This window comes from Colias croceus, chromosome 6 (genome assembly GCF_905220415.1).
Source record: "Colias croceus chromosome 6, ilColCroc2.1".
In the NCBI taxonomy this organism is placed as follows: domain Eukaryota; kingdom Metazoa; phylum Arthropoda; class Insecta; order Lepidoptera; family Pieridae; genus Colias; species Colias croceus.
Genome location: NC_059542.1, coordinates 5,093,707 through 5,116,495, shown reverse-complemented (window position 1 = coordinate 5,116,495; position 22,789 = coordinate 5,093,707). Strand labels below are relative to the sequence as shown.

The following is a 22,789-nucleotide window of genomic DNA, read 5'->3' as shown; positions in this document are numbered from 1 at the left end:
GTTTAAAAAAATATCTTGTGAGTTGATTACATGGATATACGAGATAAGTAGAGAAGTTTTAGTTAAGTGTAGCGTGTGAGGATAACGAGGTCTGCGAATCGGGTGGAACCGATTGCCAGTGACGTCATCGCGCTCCGGGCTCGGATGGACAACGCATGCGCTGTGTTTCCCCCGCTCCAGGGCTGCGCGCCCGACACTACTCGGTTGGCGAGCACAAACTCCGGTCGCTCTTGTCTCACAACTTTCGGCTACCCGCGCACGATTTATCCGAACTTTCGCCAGTGCGTGTGACTATGGACGCGGACTTATGGACCATTTTTGTGACTTGAACTGACACTGCCGATGTCCGTGGATGTCATTTTTCGGGTAAGACGCTGAACGCAAAAATAGAATGTTATTTATTGTTGTTTTTCTGTTTGTAACTCATACCTAAATCAAGGACAAAACGTAGGTACAGGTATGAAAATTAAAAATAAAAAGTCTGCGCGTTCAAAAAAAAAAAAAAATTAAAGCTAAAGGAGGTTTCTTCTAATCCACCAAACCTGAAAATTTTTTACTTGCTTACCATGTACCTATGGGTAATATGTAAACCTGAAAACTGAAACCTTAAAAAAATAATAAAATAAATTTTCCGATAGTCTTACTCGACGCGATCAACGAGATGGAACAATTAAAATGCACAATACAAATTGTGATAGATTCGCTTTGAAGTGCATCGGGTGCGATGTTGCGTAACTAGCTGCGCTGAGATCAAAATCCCGACCCTCAATTGTCTAACCGTTAATCCATTTATACGCTTACGTGACAGAACATCATCTGCTTTATTAACGGTGGATTCAAATGTATAAATTCTTTTTCTAAACCGTGTTTTCTGTTTCTGTTACCTTCGGCGTCATTCTATGATTCATCCGTCGTTCTAGGAATGATCCGTTTTATGAATAAATTCAGCGGGCTTTTTTAATGAAATACTCTTTTATTAATTCTTATTTTATTTTCATCTTCTTTAATATCAACGGTATTTTCAATAACTGTTGAATCAGGTTTAATTGAAAATTCTAATTCAATCAAGTCTAACACCGATAAATGCCAGGTATGAAATAATCTGCAAAATCGACTCGCCTTCAACTTTAATAATTATGAAGTTTATGGTTGTAGGATTAACTTTCTGTGTGATTAGTCCGTGCTAATCTTGAATAGAAGTTTTATGGAAGTTTTCTCGTTCTATAAAGAAATGCTGAGGTTCATCGGAGTTTTTTTAACCGTTTTTTTTAATTTATGCTTGAAAATATTGTTCCTTACATTTTTTTCAAATTTAGATTTTTGAATTGTTTTATAGGTAGGTATCGGGACTAAAATAAAGTTGATAATATTATACATTGTCATGACTATGAAATCCTACACATAAAATCAGGTTGACAATTTTTTTCTTTTAGTGTATATGACTGATATATGGGGTTTAACTAATTCACTAATTTCGGTGTTTTTCATCACTTGAAAGTCTTGCCTATCTAATTTTGGAATACGATCAGAGGAAATATGACACTGGTTTTCTAAATGTTTTATTCTCGCATTTAGTCACTTTTATAAACAAAAAATTTGATCGGAGATTCTTGTAGGTATTTCATGCTTTTTGTTTGTTTCGATATTAAATGTATTAATGTTATAAAGGAACAATATAAGCTCGTAGTTGTTGTGATATTGTACTTCATAATTGCTGTTAAACATTTTAGTGTAGTTTTCAAGCTAAATTGAACTTCTTCGTGTTATCTGAATCCACGGTATCGGTTTACAAGGGAGAACCGTTTTCTTGTTAACATTTCTAATATGCCGGTTGACTCTATAGAATTTAATGGTTTTTGAGGGAGTGCAGGCTTTTGCTAATATTTTAATTTTTGAATAAAAAAAATAAAAAAAAAAAATTTTTAATTCGCCTTTTGCAATTCAGAATATGTTGAAACAATATACGAATTTCGGTTCGGTTTTTCGGTTCCTGTTGTGAATGTACCTAGCTTAACATCAATGTTAAAAATAAATTAAATAAGACGACAAGTTTAATTTTAGAAATCTAAAACCTTTCCGATTTTTATTTCATTTTATTGTTTCCAATTTGACATCAAAGAATAAAAAAATCTAATCACAAAGTCCTCTATTTTGTTGTCAAGGGACCATCGAGGCATTTTCTTTGAAATCGTTTTAATCTCACATTAAAAAGATCTTTGAGACAAAATTCAGTTGACAGTAGGTATTACATTTTGAGTTTTGATTTATTCGTCATTTCATCTAATATTTTATCCTTTCCGGAAATCGTTTTGTCGGCAATGTTGTTTTTATAATAATTGTGTTTGTCTTGTATTATTATAGGATACCAGTTTATTCCTTTTTTGTACTGAAATATGATAAATCATACGATTTATTTAGTGTAGTATAACGATATTCATACATTCACTTAAAAAATATATTAAAACAACATGGGACGTATTATTACTTTGGCTATTCCAGAAATATTATTATACATTACGAGTTATAATACGGTATGTCGCTTTATTACAAAATAATATTTTTGTTACCTTCGTTATTATGAAGCCCATGAACAATGTATCAACGTCCAAATATTGTTATACCTTCTTGGATCAACAAAAACATATTTTAAAACTGTCATATTTTTTTTTATCTGCGCAAATGGAAATTTTATTATTACCATTATCATTATTTAGATATTTTATATTTTTTTATTAAAACATCGGTTCAAGTATAAACAGAGTCATTTCATTTTTATTTTTTATACATGTTATTAGTGTGTTTTGAAAGGCTTTCATGTCACATCATTCCATAAAATGATATAATAATATTTTTAATAGTTATGATTCCATTAAGTATCATATTTTGGGGCCGGCTGCGTTCTAGTGCAGCAATAAACCACATTTACGAGTGAAGCTGTTTGGCTTCGTAACAAGTCTGTTATTGTAGTATTTATTGAGAAAATATGCGACCGATATTAATTAACCGGATTATTCCAATAACGCTGAATCCACTTTCGCGTTATTAATCTGTTTATTTCAGTTATGAAAAAACTTAAATATAATTAACATTTATAGCAAGCTTCGTATGGTAACTTTGTAAGTCTCATGTCTCCTTGTGGGGTATGGGGCAAACGATTTATTTTAATGAATAAGTAGTATTTACGTCTGCATAGAGCTAACATAATACATTTTTTTGAAAACTCCTCCGAGAAATACCATGACCACTTTTTTACGCTCATCGTTAACCATTCTACCAAGGAGGCGTTCAATCAAACTGTCACTTCATAAAAATAATATGTGTGTGTCCAATAAGTAAGGCCTTCTCTTACAAATTAAACAATTGTTTTGATTACATATCTTTGTTTATATAAATAATATCTCGACTTGGCAAACGCACATCCCAAGATAATATCGAGGCATAGATATTTCTTTTACTCCAATAAACTGATCGATAGAATATACATTCATAAGCATTATTAATGATGTACATTGCCAACTATAATTAAATATATAAGCAAAATTACTTATGATGCACGAAACATACGTGTTTTGTTTATTATTTAAGTTCAAAGACATAAGTTAATATAATTTGTAATCAGGTTAATTTTCGTTTCGTTTTTTCGTATCTAATAATTCCTGTCATACCAGAAACATACTAATATTTGAAAGAAGTAAATAGTAATGATTGAACGAAATCCAGCTCATTTAAAACGAAAGGCATTAATCCACTTGTTTTTTTTTTGCAAAATCGACTTACGCGCCAGACATCGCTTGAAAACGCAATTTAACGATCTCTTTGTGAAGTAGTGTAGGTACATATTTTAAGTAAGCTTTATTCAATTATGTTTTCGATACGATAATTATTGTTAATATAAGATAATTTCTCTCAATTCCTGAAAGTCGCGGTTTATTTCGAATTTAACAGTTTATAAATAATTGTTAAAGAATATGGTGGTGGTGGTAAATGTTAAAATAATTATGTAATGACGATTCGAAAGTGCTACTAAATAGTAGTCTAATTGAATAAATGAATGTTTGAGTTTGAGTTTGAGTTTGAAATACATAAAACAGAAAAGTGCGTCAGAATGAGGCAAGTCCCTCACTATGTAGTAGCAATCATGTTGTTAAGTACCCTGTTAATTTTATAATGTCTTTTTGTGACGTTCAGCTCAAAATTGACTTTTATAACTTGCGAACACAAGAGCCACTTGTGACATTTATTGTGATTTTAATTAATCTCAATAAAAGTTGATAAAATTGGCGCCATATTGCCGTAACATAAGTTACATTGTTATTTTATTTTATTTTATTACATTGTACTAAATTGATGTTATAATTGAATAAAACCTTTTGACTTTCATTTGAATTGGTTAAAAATAAACTCTATTTTCGCGGATCTTGAATTAGTTTAGGTATTATGTTTTAGGCAATGTAAAAAGTTTTGTTTGAATTATTGCTTTATCTTTGAGTTCTACTTATTTTTAGCGAAATATTCAATGACTTGATCTTTTTTTGTCCAATGAAAGAAATCACTACAAATTGGTAAATTTGGTAATATTATTTATTCTTGTATTTTAGACGAAATCCTATTTTGATTTAGTATTTTATTATTTATATGCTATGAATAAAAAAAAAGTAACAAGGTTATTTCGAAAAGTATCCACAGATTTCCACTTCATGGTTGGTTTGATAAGTAGAAGCGTAAATACAGATTCATTTTGAAAATAATAATATATAAACTTATAATATTAGCATTCATATGTACCTACTACACCAAACACTAGAAATGTAATATCTTTTCTCTTATTACATTAAACCATAAAAAGCAAACATCTATAAAAATGTTCTAATTCAGTTCTGTCCGAGGAGGGCGGCCAGAAAAACAAACCAGACACATAATTTTCCGTTATCTATAATAAAGCGTGGGAAAGAGCATGTGGGCGAAAAGGCAACTTGGGCTAGCCGTTAGACGAATTGAATGTCAAACTGATCCCAAATGGACACATGCTCTGTGTACTGCAAAACGTTATTAAAACAAATGATAAGATAACGTCAGATAAAAAAGACATCTTCGTGATTAATGGCCGAAGCTTTCGTCTCGTGACCACAATCCTGACGCTATATTTTTTTCCCCGCTCGAGTCAGCTAGTAAAAAATATATAATACTAACGAAGGAAAATGTGACGAAATATCATTATTGTTATTTTCTACGTCATACCTCTCTTGAAAGCTTTTATTCCATTACTCTAATTAGGTATGATTTAGTTGAATCACTGGATGATAATTCAGTAAATGGAAATTAAGGCTGCCGTTAAAAATGTATTTAACTTCTAGATCTTTATCACCATTTGCTTTCTGTTTGAAAGTTTCTTAGCGAAGTTTTTTTTGTAGTAAAATTTAATATAAAGTGTTTTGAAAGACAATACTAAACAAAAACACAAGACATTACAAAAATGTGACGTTGCTTGCATATTGATTAGATCTTTTAAATGGAACTATTTATCAGAAACGTTTCGGCACAAACTCACTTAATTAGAAGTAAATTTACGTTGACCGTAAATAAGCCTGAAACAAAGTTAAGTTGTATCACACTGCAAATTAAGGTCGTCGAGAACGCGTTTAAAAACACCTTCCTGCGGATTATTTTAAGGAAACAATTAAGGAAGTTCATCTTGAGGGATTTGCTTAAAATCGCATTGCATTTAGGGCAAAAAAAGTTGTTTTTCTCTGAGGCCCGAATATGAATTTAAAATTATTATTAATTATTGACTTCATGACATGATTCATGACTGTACTAAATTGATGAGGAGTTTTTTTACTGCATATTCGATAATTTGGTATTGTACTGTTACACATTGAAAATGAATAATTACCCATAAGAAAATAATTTTCATGTGTTTCGACAAAATATTCATTTAAAATTTTACCAACAATAAGAAAATTAATATTTTCGTAAGAAATATGGATGAATACTTCGTCTTAAATGGAGGTCAAACGGGGGTGAGGGTTGGTTTGGTATAAAGATAAGTAGAGGCAAAACGCTATTTCGATCTCTATCGTAACCCCGGGTAACCTATTAATATTACTTCATATACTTTCCTCAATTTGTAACGTTTATCTTTGACCTCAAATAAACGTTACTTTTTAACATTTTTTTTTTGATATTTCATTCAACATGTTCTTACTTATGAACTCTTCACCACTTTTAGATTAGAACGTTGTGTGTTTTTTATGTATAATGAAATTACTATAATATTCCAGATAATTATATTAACATCCAATGTGAAAAGAAAACATTGCGCTGCGTCTATTTAAGGGACAATACGCCAAGTATTATCTGAACATAAAGGAAATAAATAGAATATCTAACGATATTGACCGTATGAATAGTATTACCGCTAACTAATTGTAGCGTTTTTCACGTGAATGAGCTCAATCGATAAGGCTGTCATGGGCTGAAAGGATTTCAAAATATAAATAATGCTTTTATTACTTCGAAGAACAACTTATACAGCCAATACGGTAAGGTAAATTTGTATTCAATTCTTCGAAATTTTTCTCCGATATATATTTAATATATATCAACGTATTAATTCTTGGTATATTGAGCTTTACTAGCCAAATATATTAATGATTTAGATCTCCCGATTCTTGGAAATCTGATTCGATTTCATTAAATGTAAAAATGCAAAATCTACATATAAAATACAGGTCTATAACAACTCAAAAACTTGATATGGTTGTAAGTATGTCTTAAACAAACACTTGTAAAAAATATCATCTTGGATTATAACCCTCCTTACGTCGGAAGATTTATGGTTCTGTGCAAAAATTTCACATGAAGTCGTGAAGAATATTACGTTATGAACATGTCTGCTGCGTAATCGAATTTTACTTTTAATCTCGCTTCTTTTATGTATAGCTGCGTTTTGTGTAAATTGTAGTCAGTGTTGAAGATGAAAGGTTGTGATATATTAAAGAAGGGTTTCTTTCTGTGTTATTTGTGGTAAGTATTCTATTTCGATTCTTTTTGTGAGGATTGTTACGACTTAGTTGAAATCTGTACATTTATTTTCCATTTAAAATATTATATATAAACTATAATACCTTATTTCCACAAATAAGGCAGTGATATGTTATATAAAACATTCTTATATTTAAATAAGGGATATCACAAGATAGTTAAAGGATATACTCGAAGAAGTCCATGACACTGTTCACAAAACAGACGACAATCATTTAAAGTTTGGAGGACGATATAGACACTCAAACGAGTCTGGAATGTTCCTAAAATGACTAGACTGGTCTGCTTTCTAAAGCTAACACTACTATAATTATCATGTATCGTAATATTGAACCTAATTCTCAAGTTTAACAAATACCGTTACTAGTAACTTCTACACAATATTTCATAAATAGTAAGTAGGTATAGATTTCTATTATAGTCTAATTTCAATACAAGATAAAGATAATCTATTTCTCGTCCCGCCGAAAGTGATCTTTTGCTTGTTTACATTTTACCGTGGTTGCCTGGAAGAAATCATTACTAAGCGATAAGGTCACCAAATAAGTTGTACTCCCGCTTTTTCTGTAGTTTCAAGGTTTCCTGTCTGTACAAATTTATTGAAGTTGAAGTGTTAAATAACTACATAATCTCTATACGAAATTTGGACATCAAAATCTCTAAGGGAACTAAGTTGAAATGTTCTAGAAAGCGATACAGAGCGATTTAGTAAAGCTGTGTCTGATTGAACGGTTACAGTTGCATCCAACTTAGTGTACTGAAAATTCAATTGGATTTGTTACTCCTATACTTATTTATGGTCTATTAACCTTACCTTATATCCTCTTGACTACGTTCAAATCGTGGTATATGGGTCACTGCTGTTTTGCAACTAATACCTACCTATAAAAATATTTATTATATCGAGTGCATAATGTATATGCATGTTCAGAATAGTATTTGTTCGTAAAATTGATATAAGCACATTGCATTTTGACATGTTGGTCCAAAAATGTGATATTATCCAAATAGTTTTCGTAATCCACTATGAGATTGAAAATATTTTGAGCTTTTGCGTTAATGATTTATAACTAATTAAAATTTTCTTGGATATAGAAATGACGTAAGCTTAATTTCAAGTTCTACATTTTTTTTAAATACGTATATGTACTTATACAATTACCTACTTTTAATTTATGGTATTCACAGAAAATTTGCAAAACATGACAAGTGGTTAAAATGATTTACTCATTATTAAGAACTAGCTGTGCCTCGCGTTCCACCCGCGTGGCACCGCTCCTGTTGGTCTTAGCGTGATGATATATAAACCTTCCTCGATAAATGGGCTATCTAACACCGAAAGAATTTTTCAAATCGGACCAGTAGTTCCCGAGATTAGCGCGTTCAAACAAACAAACAAGCTTCGGTTTTGTAATATTAGTATAGATACAACGAAAGAAAAAATGACTTGGCAACGAAAAACAACAAGAACTATTTTTCTCATCGTAGATAGTTTTTCGAAGTTTATATGGACAACAGAGAGTCAATTCCATCGGTATATTATGGTGTAATAAAAAAATAATAAGTGTTAAACATGATTCAATTCAAATATTAATGATAAACTACAATTATTAAAAACAATAATCAACAAATATCTGGTAAACAGGCTGATTAATTAATATACCGATAGTCGAGTATTTAATAATAATGTTGTAAATTGATTCGCAGAGTAAGTAAATTCAGTGGACAATAACAATATGATGGTACTTTTGCTATGCTCTGCAGTTTGCAAATAAATCTGCCATCTATCCAATATCAATGACAGTTTAACGTTCAGAATATGAAATTTCAAATGTAACTATCAAAGAATATTTATTTTATGATTTAAAACACAAATTCTATTATATGATTTATCACAGGATATTATCGCTGTTTGCAATAACCTATATGCAACTTATAATGAAACTTCCAGCCACGTCGAAGTTGATGATACTTACATGTAGGTATACATGTAGAATTCTTCATACAGAAGTGAACTTATTTTACTTATTACTGTAGGAATTATTGTTTATATTTAAAGGTATAACGAAGATTTATTAACCCTTTTAAAGAGATTTTAGTTCCTCGACATTACTACATTCACATAATTTTCTTCAACTATGAAACTTCCTATATTCAATCAAGTGTTAAGATTTTTATTATCCCTATAACAATCACATATGTATTACAAAACATTTCACTCATCCCGATACACAGTTCAATTTGTAAAATAAAATCGAACCGGATCTCAAAATTGATAAATATAAAATAAAAATTGCACACGGCGTAATGTATTGTTGACATTGACGGCACCGCAATTTCCCTACTCCGGTATTCAAGTGCCGGCCATTATATAACCCCCATTTTCATACAAAAACCTGTCAAGTACGACCGTAGCTTGTCTCGTAGCCCGAGGGTTTCTACAGATAACGGGTCATGTGGAACTAGCGATAGATATCAAGTCAAATCTATTGATAAGATTGTATAGAATGGGTTCTTCGTTTGTAGTTCTGTTGTATTTATTTTATTTTATTTTTATATATGAAGTAGTACTAGTATTCTCGTACCTACACGGGGATTGGAATTTAAATTTGTGTAGTTAATGAGTTAAATAAATGTTGTTTAACAATTACACAAATGAGAATGTTTTTGTTGTATGATCAATAATTTATGAGATGAAGGTTTCTATTCAAAGAATTAATGAAATCTATACAAGTACATATTATATTCTATGAAAATATAATCCACACGGTGTTTGCGGAGCACACCTAACAAATAGAGTAATAAATTTGCAGACAATCGAATATATTTTCACTGCAGCTCGAACCCACCATATGGCGTCCATATAAATATATCTGAGAATTTGTTCACTGCCAAACAAAACCTGCTGTGTAAGCCGGACCCTTCTCAAGGGCGACTGATAATGGACGACACTTGATATTTTATGTACGTATATATAATAGACTGTCCGTGATGTTTTCATTTAATGGCTATTTGACATATTTGTTCAGTTTCTATGTGAGGGTCAAGTAAGGGTAATAAATCTCCCGGCGGTATTTATTTTCATGAAAATGTGGGAGTTATTTGCGAAGATCGTCTACTACTTTCAAATACTTAATTATCATTGAAAGACTTTAAGACCCAGAAGTTCCTGTATAGTTTGTATTCAGCGGGATGGAGATAAAATACTCGCTTTGTTTAGCTCTTCAAAGTTAGTGAGACTGCAAATTACGTCATCATTAATAAACACTTCATTTAAAAACAATTATTACGCCAAAATTTTATTAGGTGTTTACAATGAGAATTTCTTAACGAGTCTTGGTGCTATCCTTCCGTCGAACATTCAACGCTTTATGAGCAATTTGAGAATTGAAACTTACATAATTCATGTTTTAGTGGTGTTGCGAGAAACAAAATTAAAAGCAAGCAAAATAAACAATTCGTCACCGAAGTACGTTTTCTATTACTTTTTACCGGCCAGCCTATTAATCTTGCTGTTGAGGGTAATTTATAGAGCACTACGGACCGAAAAATACTCCAAATTATCACCAGTAGATACAGAATAAGTATTTACTACACTCAGCGAGACTTAATAATTCATGGTTTTGAACAAAATGGATGTTTGTTTTGCTTAGTTTACATTAAAACCAATGTGGCATTTATAAACACCTAATCAATTTTAAACATACCGCTTTATTTTTTATGTTAAACAGCACGAACTAATATACGATTAAAAAGGTATTTTCACATTTTTACGTCTATATTAAGCTGCTTGAAATCAGCTTAAGGATTCATCTTTTTTATTCTTTTGACTTGTTTGCATTTAAATAATCAAAGCACAAATTGAATATCATCTATTTATACTTTTCTTCTTTACGCTTTATCTGAAGCGTATATTTCTATATATTTCTAAGAAACAACCTTTAAATGGATTTTCTGGGAAAAACATCTAAACCTGTTATGCCGAACATACTATTTATGCAAAACAACAGTTTTTTAAAAAGGTTTTTCTAATGAAAGGTCTTTGAAGCTAAAACTAAATCTAAAAGCTAGCTTCAATTTTAGGTTTGCATAATATGTGGTCTCGCACAAAGCAAATAGCACGGAATATCGATGAAACTGGAGGCGTGTGATTCAAATGGTCCTATTACATAAAACTAGGTTCACTGGGCTTTTGTTCAGTTTTGGATGTTTCATATTTTGAGGGAAAGTTATTTCAAGGCTTGACAAACGAATAATATTTCGGTTTTGTTAAATAGAAAATATGTTCCACTTCAACCGGAAAGCGCGCATCAGTATGTTTTTATTCACTTTGTAATTGTTAAAAATATTTTCCATATTTGGTTTTTGAACTTCAGCATATTATATAATATCTACTTTATAGGCAAGTATTTCTTCTTTAGAAAGTTAAGTATAATGTAGATGGTCAAAGTTAACAGAGGGAGTGCTTTTATGTTTTAATTGAATAGTCGCTATAAGGTTAAGAAAGCGATTCTATGGAATGTTGTACCTACTTTTTTCCTATAAAATGAAATAAACTGAAATTACAAAAAAGAAAATGCATTTACTGTTGATGAAAAAGTTTTGTCAACCTTTCACATTGAATATGAATCTCATAATCAGGTATATCGACATTCGTATACAATTTTTGTTCATTTTGTAAGAAGAAATATATTCTAAATCGTCGCTAAAGTACTACATTATTTAGTGACCGTGAAGACATTGATGAATTCACTTGGCGATTGTTTCAACAAATCGGCTACAGAGTCTGAAGATTTATTTCATTAAATCGTAGCTCTTTACTAAAACGTCGGGAATGCAAAAGTTTGTGTAAGTTCTAAATGGCTGAGTTATTTCGCTATTTGAATACTGATTTTTTTTGTTTAAATAATATGTAGTTGTATGAAATACTAACTTTCCAGTTGGCTTGGTTGCCTTTCAAGCCAGAGGTCGTAGGTTCGATTTCCACCCAGGGCAAATATTTGTATACATATAAATATTTGTATATATGTGAACATAGATGTTTACTCTGTGTCTGGGTGTTAATAATCTATATAAGTATTTATTTAAAATTATAGAAAATTGTCCTGAAATATTTATTTATTTATACTAATGACTTCGTACGGCTAATGTAATTTCGAGGCTAGACAATTTTAGAGATAGAACTTTATGTAAATACTGTTGTTGTCCTGCATTTCGGTTGTGTAAGCTGTAAGTTGGTTTTACTTAATCACTAATTATATAAAGAACAACGTCATGACTAGCAATTCTAAACATTCATAAATTATAAGTATTATTTGTGATTTAGAGGAAAAACATTTTAGATAAATCAGTGCATTTCGTATCTACAATTTGTTTTATCCCATTTTTCCAATTTCCTTGTTCTCCTAAGTGCTTTAATAGATTGAAATCTGTCGAATCAGTTTCCGCACATTTTACAAGACTAACTTCTAATATTATTTATTCTTTTTTATTTTACATCAATAGTGATTCCATTAAATCGGAGTGGCCTTATAACTCTTAAAAATGAAAAATGTATAACAGACTCAATCACTCGTGGAAAAAAAATACATTTGCTGAGGGTATAGTAGAATGTCGTCACTGTCAGCGGATTGGCAGCATGTAGATGTTATCCGAAGGGCAGTATGATTGACAGTTGACAGGCGCGAGCGCGGTGATAAAGTATAAAGGATTTAGGTCAATACGGGCGGATCAATTGGTCAATGAAGTGGTTGATGCATGCCTTAATGACGTCATCAGAGAACGTGTACACATGAATAAAAAATGTTGTAAATCGTTTTAAAGTGAATGCCTTTGTAGCACGAGCGTATTCAAAGAGGTTTCAGGACAGATAAATAAACTGAAATGCCATACATAATCATTTAAGCGTTAGTAATTGGAGCGAACGTTTTTATTTATGAACAATAATCCCGAGAGCTTTTTCAATTTTGAACCCAACGTGGATATATTTACATACTTACAAATAATACGTTACTTTGTACGTTGTTAATACGTAGCTTTATATTGTGTAGGTATCTTAGGTAGTCGCTATGAAAAGGCGCCGTTGCGTTGCAAGGATCACAAGCACACTCATTTCGAATGCTATTGTATTCGCCAGAGAACTTCACGAGTATGACGAACATATCCTTACTTAGCTCGTTTCTTGGCTTTCAATTCCATTTAAGAGGATTTTTATACTCATTATTGCGGACGCATGTTATTGGCTTTTTATAGAACATATAATGTGATTGATCTCGTCTACCATATTATTATAATCATCAGTTATTTACTTTAACTTCGTATTTAACAAACTGTTTATGTTCGTAACGATATATTATTGCAGTATAAATTTAAGAGCTCATTTGTCGTCTCATTAGTATGGACTTAACTTCTACACTGGGTAAAAAGCATTTTGTTAATGAGAGAGAACAAAACCAGTTGGAGTTATTTTTTCAATTCATTATAAATATTTCTAGAAATAGGAACGATGTTTCTAGAATGCTCATATTCTGTAATTAAATTGTTTAATTCTGTAAAGGGTGTTTAGCAGAATATTATAATAGTAAGGAAGGATAAGGTAAAAGGATACGAAGACAGAAATGAGCCTTCGGGAATTTTACAAAGTTTTGCTGCTCTTTTGTATGAGATAAGACTAGAGAAGTTTATTAATATACTAGGTTTCCGCCCGCAGCTTCGCCCGCGCAGTCAAAGAAAACCCCGCATAGTTCCCATTCCCGAGGGACTTTCGGGGTTGCGTCATTTTCCTGGGATAATAAGTAGCCTATGTCTTTTCTCGGGTATCACAATATCTCTCCATACCAAATTTCATGAAAATTGGTTCAGTAATTTCTGCGTGATTGAGTAACAGACAGACAGACAGTTACTTTCACATTTATAATATTAGTATGGATTATGATCGGACAATCAAATATTAAAATAATATGATGAGATTTAAATTCCTCTCTTATGTAGGTTATACTTATGAACATTTCTATTTCAGTAAGACGGCATGCCTGTTTGAAATGAATCATGAGATTTTGCTTTGAGGTTTAGTTGCACTATTAGTAGTAATAGTTAAACATGAATATAGATCATTCCATAAACCATAAGTTCACTTTCCAAGCGGGAAATCACTTAGCACCGTATAGGAATATGTTTTATAGTATACATTATACAATTAGAACATCCAACAGCTTTCCCCACTCAGAGTGAAACCGCATTAAGGTAATACTTTCGTGAGTGACATGAATATTCAGATGATGTTCATAACTTTTTGCATTTTATATCATGGTTTTTTGTGCCTAACCAATGTAGTTAACATATTTTTATACCTTGTACGTTATAGTAGTTTTGCTTCTGTTAAAAATTATTATTATGAAAAAAAAAACTACGAATTGAGAGTCGATTAGTTTTTTGGAATGTCGGTAAAAAGGCCACTAAAAATATATGGATAGATACTTTTCCCATGTTCATATTTACATAACCTAACAGTCTATCCAATGTGTAGCTATCTGAGAACATTTTCATGTAACTACGATGTAAAGCACTTGTCCTTACGTACTCCTCTCAAAACCTCATTCGTATACTATTTTTCGTATTCCCTTTTAGACATGAAGTAAAAAAGCTATGTTCAGTATTACATGTATTTCATATTATACTAAGTATTTTAACAAGCTTAAACTGGGGAATGTGTTAATTTAATAATGAGCTCATAATGGCACGGTTCCCATTAAAGATAATGCCGATGGACGATTCATTAATATTTTGTTAATTATTAATTCCGTTCTGTTCTAACAAGTATACACCTACATATGTATATATGTAGGTGTATAATATCATAATAATTAATAGAATATTAATTAGATGCAATAGACACTGTATTAGTTTATAATTACGGAAATTCGGCAACTTAAAGAACTTGAAGTTGTTATGTAGTATGGATAGAAGCGCTAATGATAGCTATCTTCCCATCTTTATTAATTATTCTATCTTCCATTCCTCTAGTATATGTCTTAGACTATCAAAATGATATTTCATTTTCAAAGTGTATAAACTAAAAGGATTCATCAAGTTCACGGCAAGTCATAATGTCTTCTGCAGCTTTATTCGCCGCAGCTTTTAAATACTCAAGTGAAGTGTTCGCTAAAGTCATAAAACAACAGGGTTCTTCTATAGGTAGAAAGATAAAAGTTCTTAACGTTCAAACAACCCCAGCGAAGTCCGTAATTAACGTGAAACCATAATTAGGGCCTGCGTAGTTGACATAGTCGACTTCCCTCTACGAATAGGGATTACGTTCTTTTTATTGCTCTGTTGAATAATCTTCCACTGCCTTATGAACATGTTATGAATATATATTTTGTATGGATCGGATTTCTGCTTTCAGTGAAAAGCAAACGTTTTCTTTCGTTATAATTGGATCCTGTTGGATATTACATATTCATTAAATTTAATTATATGATTTTAAAACGATGTGACATGTAAACTATTCAGCAGTTCAAATATTTGTATTTTGTACAATAAGTTCGGGATGCATGAAAGCGGTTTGAAAGGTTTAAATGATAGATATCAAAAATTGTCGTTTCTAGGAATATTTATTATTCATAAATCTCGAATGCAAAACTGTGGCGAAAGTAATGATGAACTTGCAATAAGAATTTAGTTTGGAAGATATTGAAGTCTTCAGAAATATTAATCGAAAAACTTTACATTTTAATCATTCTTAACCGTCACATTCTTTAATTTTGCTTTGCTATTCCGAATTAAAAAATAGAAGTGTTTTCTTTTTGTAAAATCATTTAATACCTTCATAAAAAGAACGGAAATTGTAACAGATATCTTAAGATAATTGACTACGGCACCAGAAAAGTAATCAGAAAGATTTTTCTTCGGGAATTTACTCGAGTCACGATTCCCGTGAGCTGTCCAGCGAGTTGTCACGGGCTTTCAAACTGATATCTTATGATCTTACAATAGTTAGACGCGCCAGCGTCTGTTGGGAAATACAAACTTTACCGTTGACCGTTTTGATTAATTAATATTGAATTTTTATTTTCAATTCGTATTCAAATTAAAACGTAAAATATTCATTATGCAGTAAATAATTTAAATGAATACACTGAACTTAATTAATAATTAATTACTATGAAGTTTATTATCACATAATTACATTAATCGCAATTATCTAGTGGGTTGAATTGCATTTTGCGCTATTACAGAGTTAATTGACTATCTATCAGATTATTCAGAAGCCTTATTATATTGCTTTTTAATATATTTTTCTTCCTTTCAAAGAGCTGAGAAAGTATAAATATGGCTGCGTTTAAATTTCTCGTTAAACGCTTTCAATAGAACATGTTATAACGAATGCAATTAAAGGCTTCACAGGATTCATTGTTACAATAATCGTCTGTTCCAATTTCAACGCTATTGAGATGGAATATGAAACAGTTTTCTATGAAATACAATTATAGCAAAACCGTTGTAGTATTAATCTCTGTATTAATTTATTAGATTAAAAGCAAGTTTCATTTTATTATACTTTTGATAGCTAGCGAAGTCGTCCGGTTAATTTCAAGAGGATTTATAATGAATAATAAATTTGAACTGAAATGTTATAGATATTCCAAAACACTCAACATTATCTATAGATTTACTTAAATAATTTTCAGCTGAATGGAATTCATCGGAAGTTAATCATAGGCCTCATACTAAATCGCAAACAACCGCATTTAATTCATTCATTGTCGATTTAGGAAGCGTATCGTTAATTAATTAATAACATCTTCAACAATTTAGAGGAACATACCGCGAGGTATGTATTATGTTAACTATTCATACATTTTGAAAATAATACAACTTATCTCTACTAATAATATTATAAAGCTGAAGATTTTGTTTGGTTTAATGTGCTAATTTCATTAAATAAGGTTCCGATTTAAAAATGAATTACATTTACATACTATTCGGTGTTAGATAGCCCATTTATCTAGTAAGGCTATAAGACTATAAGATATTATCACGCCAATACCAAAAGAAGCAGATTAATGTAAAACCGTGGTAGTAGGCTAGTACAATATAATTTTTGTTATACAAAGTAAAGTTATAATTTAAAGATATTTATGTCGTTTCGACTTTCGACACTCCAAATATAATTACAATTAAATGAGGGTGTATTTTCTTTGGTTTGACTACAGATAGAGAAGGTTTTTGTAAAACATTTGCTTACGCGATTTGTTGAGCCTGAGTAAACATTACTATTTACGCAGAGGACAGATACCAGATTAAATAAAACGAGTCTAAGCAAAGTCTGTGAAATTAAATACCTGTCGCTTGAATCAGCGAATTATTAGGGCGGTTTTACTGTTTATAGAGCCATCGTTAAGGGTAATAATTCTGAAACACAACTTTGTTTATAAAGTACGTTCGTTTATACTTTAGAAAGTATGATAACTTTATAAGAAGAAAAATATATCTCCATATAATTTTTACTGTTATTTATTTTACATATTTGTACTAGAGTAGAATGAACTAAACAACGATAAAGTTTCGCATTATACGAATGGATTTCAGAAGTCATTGACACCCTCGAGTTTTGAAACGAGTGATAGGAGTTTCAAAGTTTTTATTGCCATCAGATAAGAAAAATTCTTTGAGGGATGTGTTATTTTATAGAATTATGTCAAGTTCTCCAAAAGATGAGTAAACTTTCCGGGACCTCTGAAGGAAATATTCGTCAAAATATTTACCGTGGCGGGATTAGAGCCGTTTCTGGACATTCAAAGTTTGAAGGGCGTGGAATTTGTTATGGTTAATTTTTATATAAAGGTTTAGGAACTTTTATTTGTATTTTGTTATGAGGGAGTTTCAGAAACCGACTCCAGGAATATTTTAAACATTTCTTAAATGTGAAATTTATACGCATAACAAAAGAATAATGAAGCTTCTTGAGGAAATAAATTGAATTTTATGAAACATTTGTTTGAAATTGTCCCTCCACGAAAGTTACGGTTTGGATGTACTTAATGGCACTCAATATAAGCAAAGGCTACCAATGAGTGTCCGATAACTTCCAATATTAAATTATGCTGGAATGGGGAATCATTCGGTGTTAGGGTCGATACCTCATTTAACGTGCGAAGAGATAACTATTTTATATCGTTTGATCGTACTTAAAGGCACTTTTTAATTAATAATATTTCTTTAGGGATAAGTAGGTGAAAGTAGTAGAGTAATTTAATGGTGGATATCTAATATCTATTTATGGTAGCAGAATTTCTTTAATAAAGCTACGCTTTCGTGTGTAAAGTTTAATCTATGTTTTTAAGGTATTTCTCAAAGATTAGTATAATCGTATTAAACCTGAAGTTTATCATTTTCCAAAACTCGATAACGGATAAGCTTGTTATAAATAATGTTTTTCGAGAAGACTGTTACCTATACCTATTTTTTTAAAATTGATCATGTATGTACCTATTAGACTTTAGACTTTAGACCATTAGACTTTAACCAACAAGTTAAATGTAACATTTTTCTAACACAAACATATAAAATATGAACAAAGCTTATAGATTTGAATTGATATTTATATAAGAGTATCGTTTACTATTTATGTTCCTGTATTTAAATGTTAGAAGTTTGTTGAAGCAAGTATAATTCATTTATAATCGTTGACGGATTGTTAGGACTTGATTTAGGTATGAAATGATCTAGTTATTTTGGTATCCCAAGGGTTAACCCTCTAAATGGGACGGACATAAATGGAAGATACGGCCCGCAGGCACAAGTGATTTATTTTGATGGATTTTGCTGGAAAACGAATATATTATTCACTTGCCAGATACTTAAGCTGGATGAAGACGTTTTAATTTGAATAATAAAGTATGACGTTTGGTGAACGGACAAGTATGGAATTACTGGGTAACGTTATATTGTATGGTTAAGGGTAAATATATAACAGGAAATATAATGTAAGTACTATCAAATTTCCAAGAAATTATACGATAAAAGTATCTAGTTAGTTACTCATTTATATTTTTAATTATATTTCAGAAAAGTAGGTATGTTGTATGTTCTTTGGTTTAACTTTATACAAATATTTTCGTACGTTTTAACAAATAACAAGGTGTTGTTTGAAATTTAATTCAATTGGAAGTTTATGTTCGTTTTAGCAGAGGAAAAAGATAAAAACAGGTGCAGAATTTATGTTATGGCTAATTAGTTTGCGAGAAATAATTTAATTTGATTAGACTCGGTATATTTTACAAAACTTCAATTAATTAAACAGTTTGTTTTATAAAAGTAACTAGCAGATTTATTTACAAAATGTACCTAATACTTTCTAAATTAATAAAAACATACGCGATACAGTTAGTGTATGTATTTTATATGCAATTTCAAAAGGTATTCTCAATGCGAAATGAAGAAAAAATACAATAGATTGTTCCCAAAGCCATCTCCGTACATTGTGGAAAATAGAAGATATATTTTGGATGTGAATGGCATCAGACGAAATTGGGTGAATCCCTCCGTTTTCAAGAGAATTTAGTTTTTCTTCTTGTCTTTACAAAAGAATTCGCTGAGGTACCTATCCACTTTGTTGATTTTCTTTCGATTTATCACGCTCATAGTAATAATCGCTCTACGATTTCTCACGGAGATTTCAGTTTTTATATTGTACGAGCTGCGTCCCGCGGTTTCATCCGCGTGGCTCAGCTTCTGTTGGTCTTAGCGTTATGGATATACCAATAGCCTATAGCCATCCTCGATAAATGGGCTATCTAACACCGAAATAATTTTTCAAATCGGAACGGTAGTTTTTGAGATTAGCGCGATCAAACAAACAAACATACTCTTCAGCTTTATAATATTGTAATAATGTTTATTGTATGTCTTTATAGCCTTGAAAATTATTTCTCCGTCAGCCTCATGTAATGATTTTAGAAACAATTTTCATAATATTCCCTTAAGAAAAGAGCAGCAGCTCTGAGTCAGTTAGCAGTTTTAATAAGCAAAAGATTTTATAGCGAGATAAAAAAGAATTGTCACTTTCTTTTGTTGAATGAACGACGAAGGGTTTTAAGACTTGTTTTCGATAGCTGATATCATTTAATGAGGTAAGCTTAATGATCTTTTAGTCTTTTGTTTTTAAAGATAAAAATTTTAAAGGTTAGGTAAGTTTAAAAGAGGAAAGGTTGTATCCATCGCGTGATGAATAAGGATAAAATTCACAGTTTATTCGGAAAGTCTTTTGTCAATTATTTATCTCATGGTTTTGGGATGAATACGGATGAGCGACCCCGAATACTTGAGGGTAAAGTTATTATATTTTTAACAAAAGCACCTCATTGGTTTTGCGTTTATTTACGTTGAACAATGATTGATTTTGTTGTCTATGGCGTATTTTATTTTTGGATGACGCAAATTCGATACAAAAAGAAATGTTTCATAAAAATATTTTTTGCGAATGTGTTTTTAATAATTTGTGATAGAAAATACTTATACTAGAAACATTTTCTTGTAAAAGATTTATAATAAATATATTATACTGTTTTGTAAATCACATTTAGTAAACCGACTGTCGTGTCCAATATTGTGTGACGATTCAAAAGCGCTTTTGAGGGTAGTCTAGTAAAATATAAAAATGTTTGAGTAATTTATTTGCTATGTAAACATTTAAATATCATATGAATTTGTAAGTTGACATAACAAACATACCTTTGAATTTATTAATTTTAATAGATAGCAAAATCGAGATTTTGTGCTGACGAATCTTTTATCATACAATTTTCTTCCAGTTAAAAATACAATCAATAAATATAACATATTATACCTATTTATATAAAAAATAAATGCATATTTTACATATAACAGCTTGAACTTGTATAACAAAGATAAGAGCAACATAAAGTTTAACATTTTTATCTCAACGCTGGTCAAAGAATACGTCAACATAAATCACACGGACGTTTTCCAAGTTTCGCGATACAAGATTTCAGTAAAGCGTTGGATTTAATCGGATTAGACGAATATACAAAGTATAAGCTTACCGCCCGCGGCTTCGCTCGCTTTGACTTAAACCTAATAAATTATATACTAAAACCTACCTCTTGAATCACCCTATCTATTAAAAAAACCGCATCAAAATCCGTTGCGTAGTTTGAAAGATTTAAGCATACAAAGGGACATAGGGACAGAGAAAGCGACTTTGTTTTATACTATGTAGTGATAAGCGTAACATCATTTCAGTTTCATTACGGTTGGTTAGCGGCGCAAGTACGTAAAGTGAATGGCTACAGATATGGAAAATTTAGTTAGTGACCAGTGACATAGGCACGGCCATGCGTTGCTATTGTTGTGTTCACTGTTCACAAAGTAAGGTTTGAAATTTTTGATATGTGTAGAAAGACTGAAGATTGTATGATTGTTTCTTTACCTTTTTCAACAGAAGGACTGGACAATACTGAAATGCATTCGATAAAAGGAAGAAACGCGGTTGCCATGGAACAATCAAAGTCAATAAATAATTTATATGGTACTGCATAGGTTATAAAGCTAATAGATATCCAATGCATGAAATGGTAAATTTCTTTCTTTCTTTCTAAAAGCATTGTCACTCTAATTGCTTCGTGTTCCTTTTAACCAACCTCCAAATAAAACAGAACTCAATTCGACGCGATTTTCATGAATCAAAGCGGAGTAAAAATTTTGTATGTGAAATGTGTTTTATGAACATTGTGTTTTTGTCAGTTAAGGGTATAACTTCAAGGTCTTCCACTGATAATAAAGTTTACAATATTTTTGAAAAATATGACGAGATATTGGATAGTCTCAATAAATGTAGTATTAAATTGTAGAAAAACAATGCACGGTTCTTTGTTAAAATTGTGTTAAACCGAAGAGAAAAATAAAAACTTCCCACAATAAAGTCCGTTTTCTGATACAAAAAGTTGCAACGAAGTTTTATTATATTTTTAACATCTATTCGAGGACCGTGGCGCCAAAAATCGAGTAAGAAATAGAAGGTTAAATAAAAGGCACTCACTTCATATAAATGGTGGAAATAAAAGTTATATCCTGCTTTGTGTGAGGGAATCGGTTATATTTCTACTAGTTTTTACTGTTAAACTTATTTCGTTTGTATGCTAGATGTTGCAAAATTTATATTCACACAATATGACTAGGTATTCATATTCCTTTTAACATTAATAATATTTAATAAGCTTTTTATTGAGTTTTTTTTAATATTATATTGTAATATTATGTACCTATATTAATTATGATTTTATTGATTGTACCAGATTATACCATACAAAAACTGTCTGAAATAAATTTTTAACATTCGGCTCAATTAATTTAAAACCAATCGCGGTTTGTTTGCCATTCATCAATTATTTTAATTTTAGATGAGCGGTTTTTACAAAACGATTTTCACGAAGTCGAAACACAATGTTACTCAATTTCGTAGACTAACATCAGCTATTGGCAATATAAATACGGCTCTGAGATTGAAAAGGTAGATATTGGATCATATTTAATTTGTTTATTATAAAAGCAATACTTACCTACTTGAATTTGATGTCTATAAGTTTTATAAATTATCCAAAAATCTATAAAATAAATGAGTAGCATGTTTAATATAAGTTTGTAGTTATTTATTTATTTATTTATTTGGTTAACCAACATTTGTTTCCAATGATTCTTTAATATAATTATTACATAACATATA

At 30.8% G+C, this 22,789-nt stretch overlaps 1 protein-coding gene across 1 annotated transcript in view; it reads left to right on the top strand.

The window, feature by feature from the left end:
* The first annotated feature begins 214 nt into the window (after positions 1-214).
* The window catches only part of LOC123692389, an 87,849-nt gene continuing 65,274 nt past the window's right edge, over positions 215-22,789 (top strand). The window contains exon 1 of the mRNA XM_045637128.1: positions 215-366. The gene's annotated coding sequence lies outside the window, so the exon portion shown is untranslated. The remainder of the gene's footprint in view (positions 367-22,789) is intronic.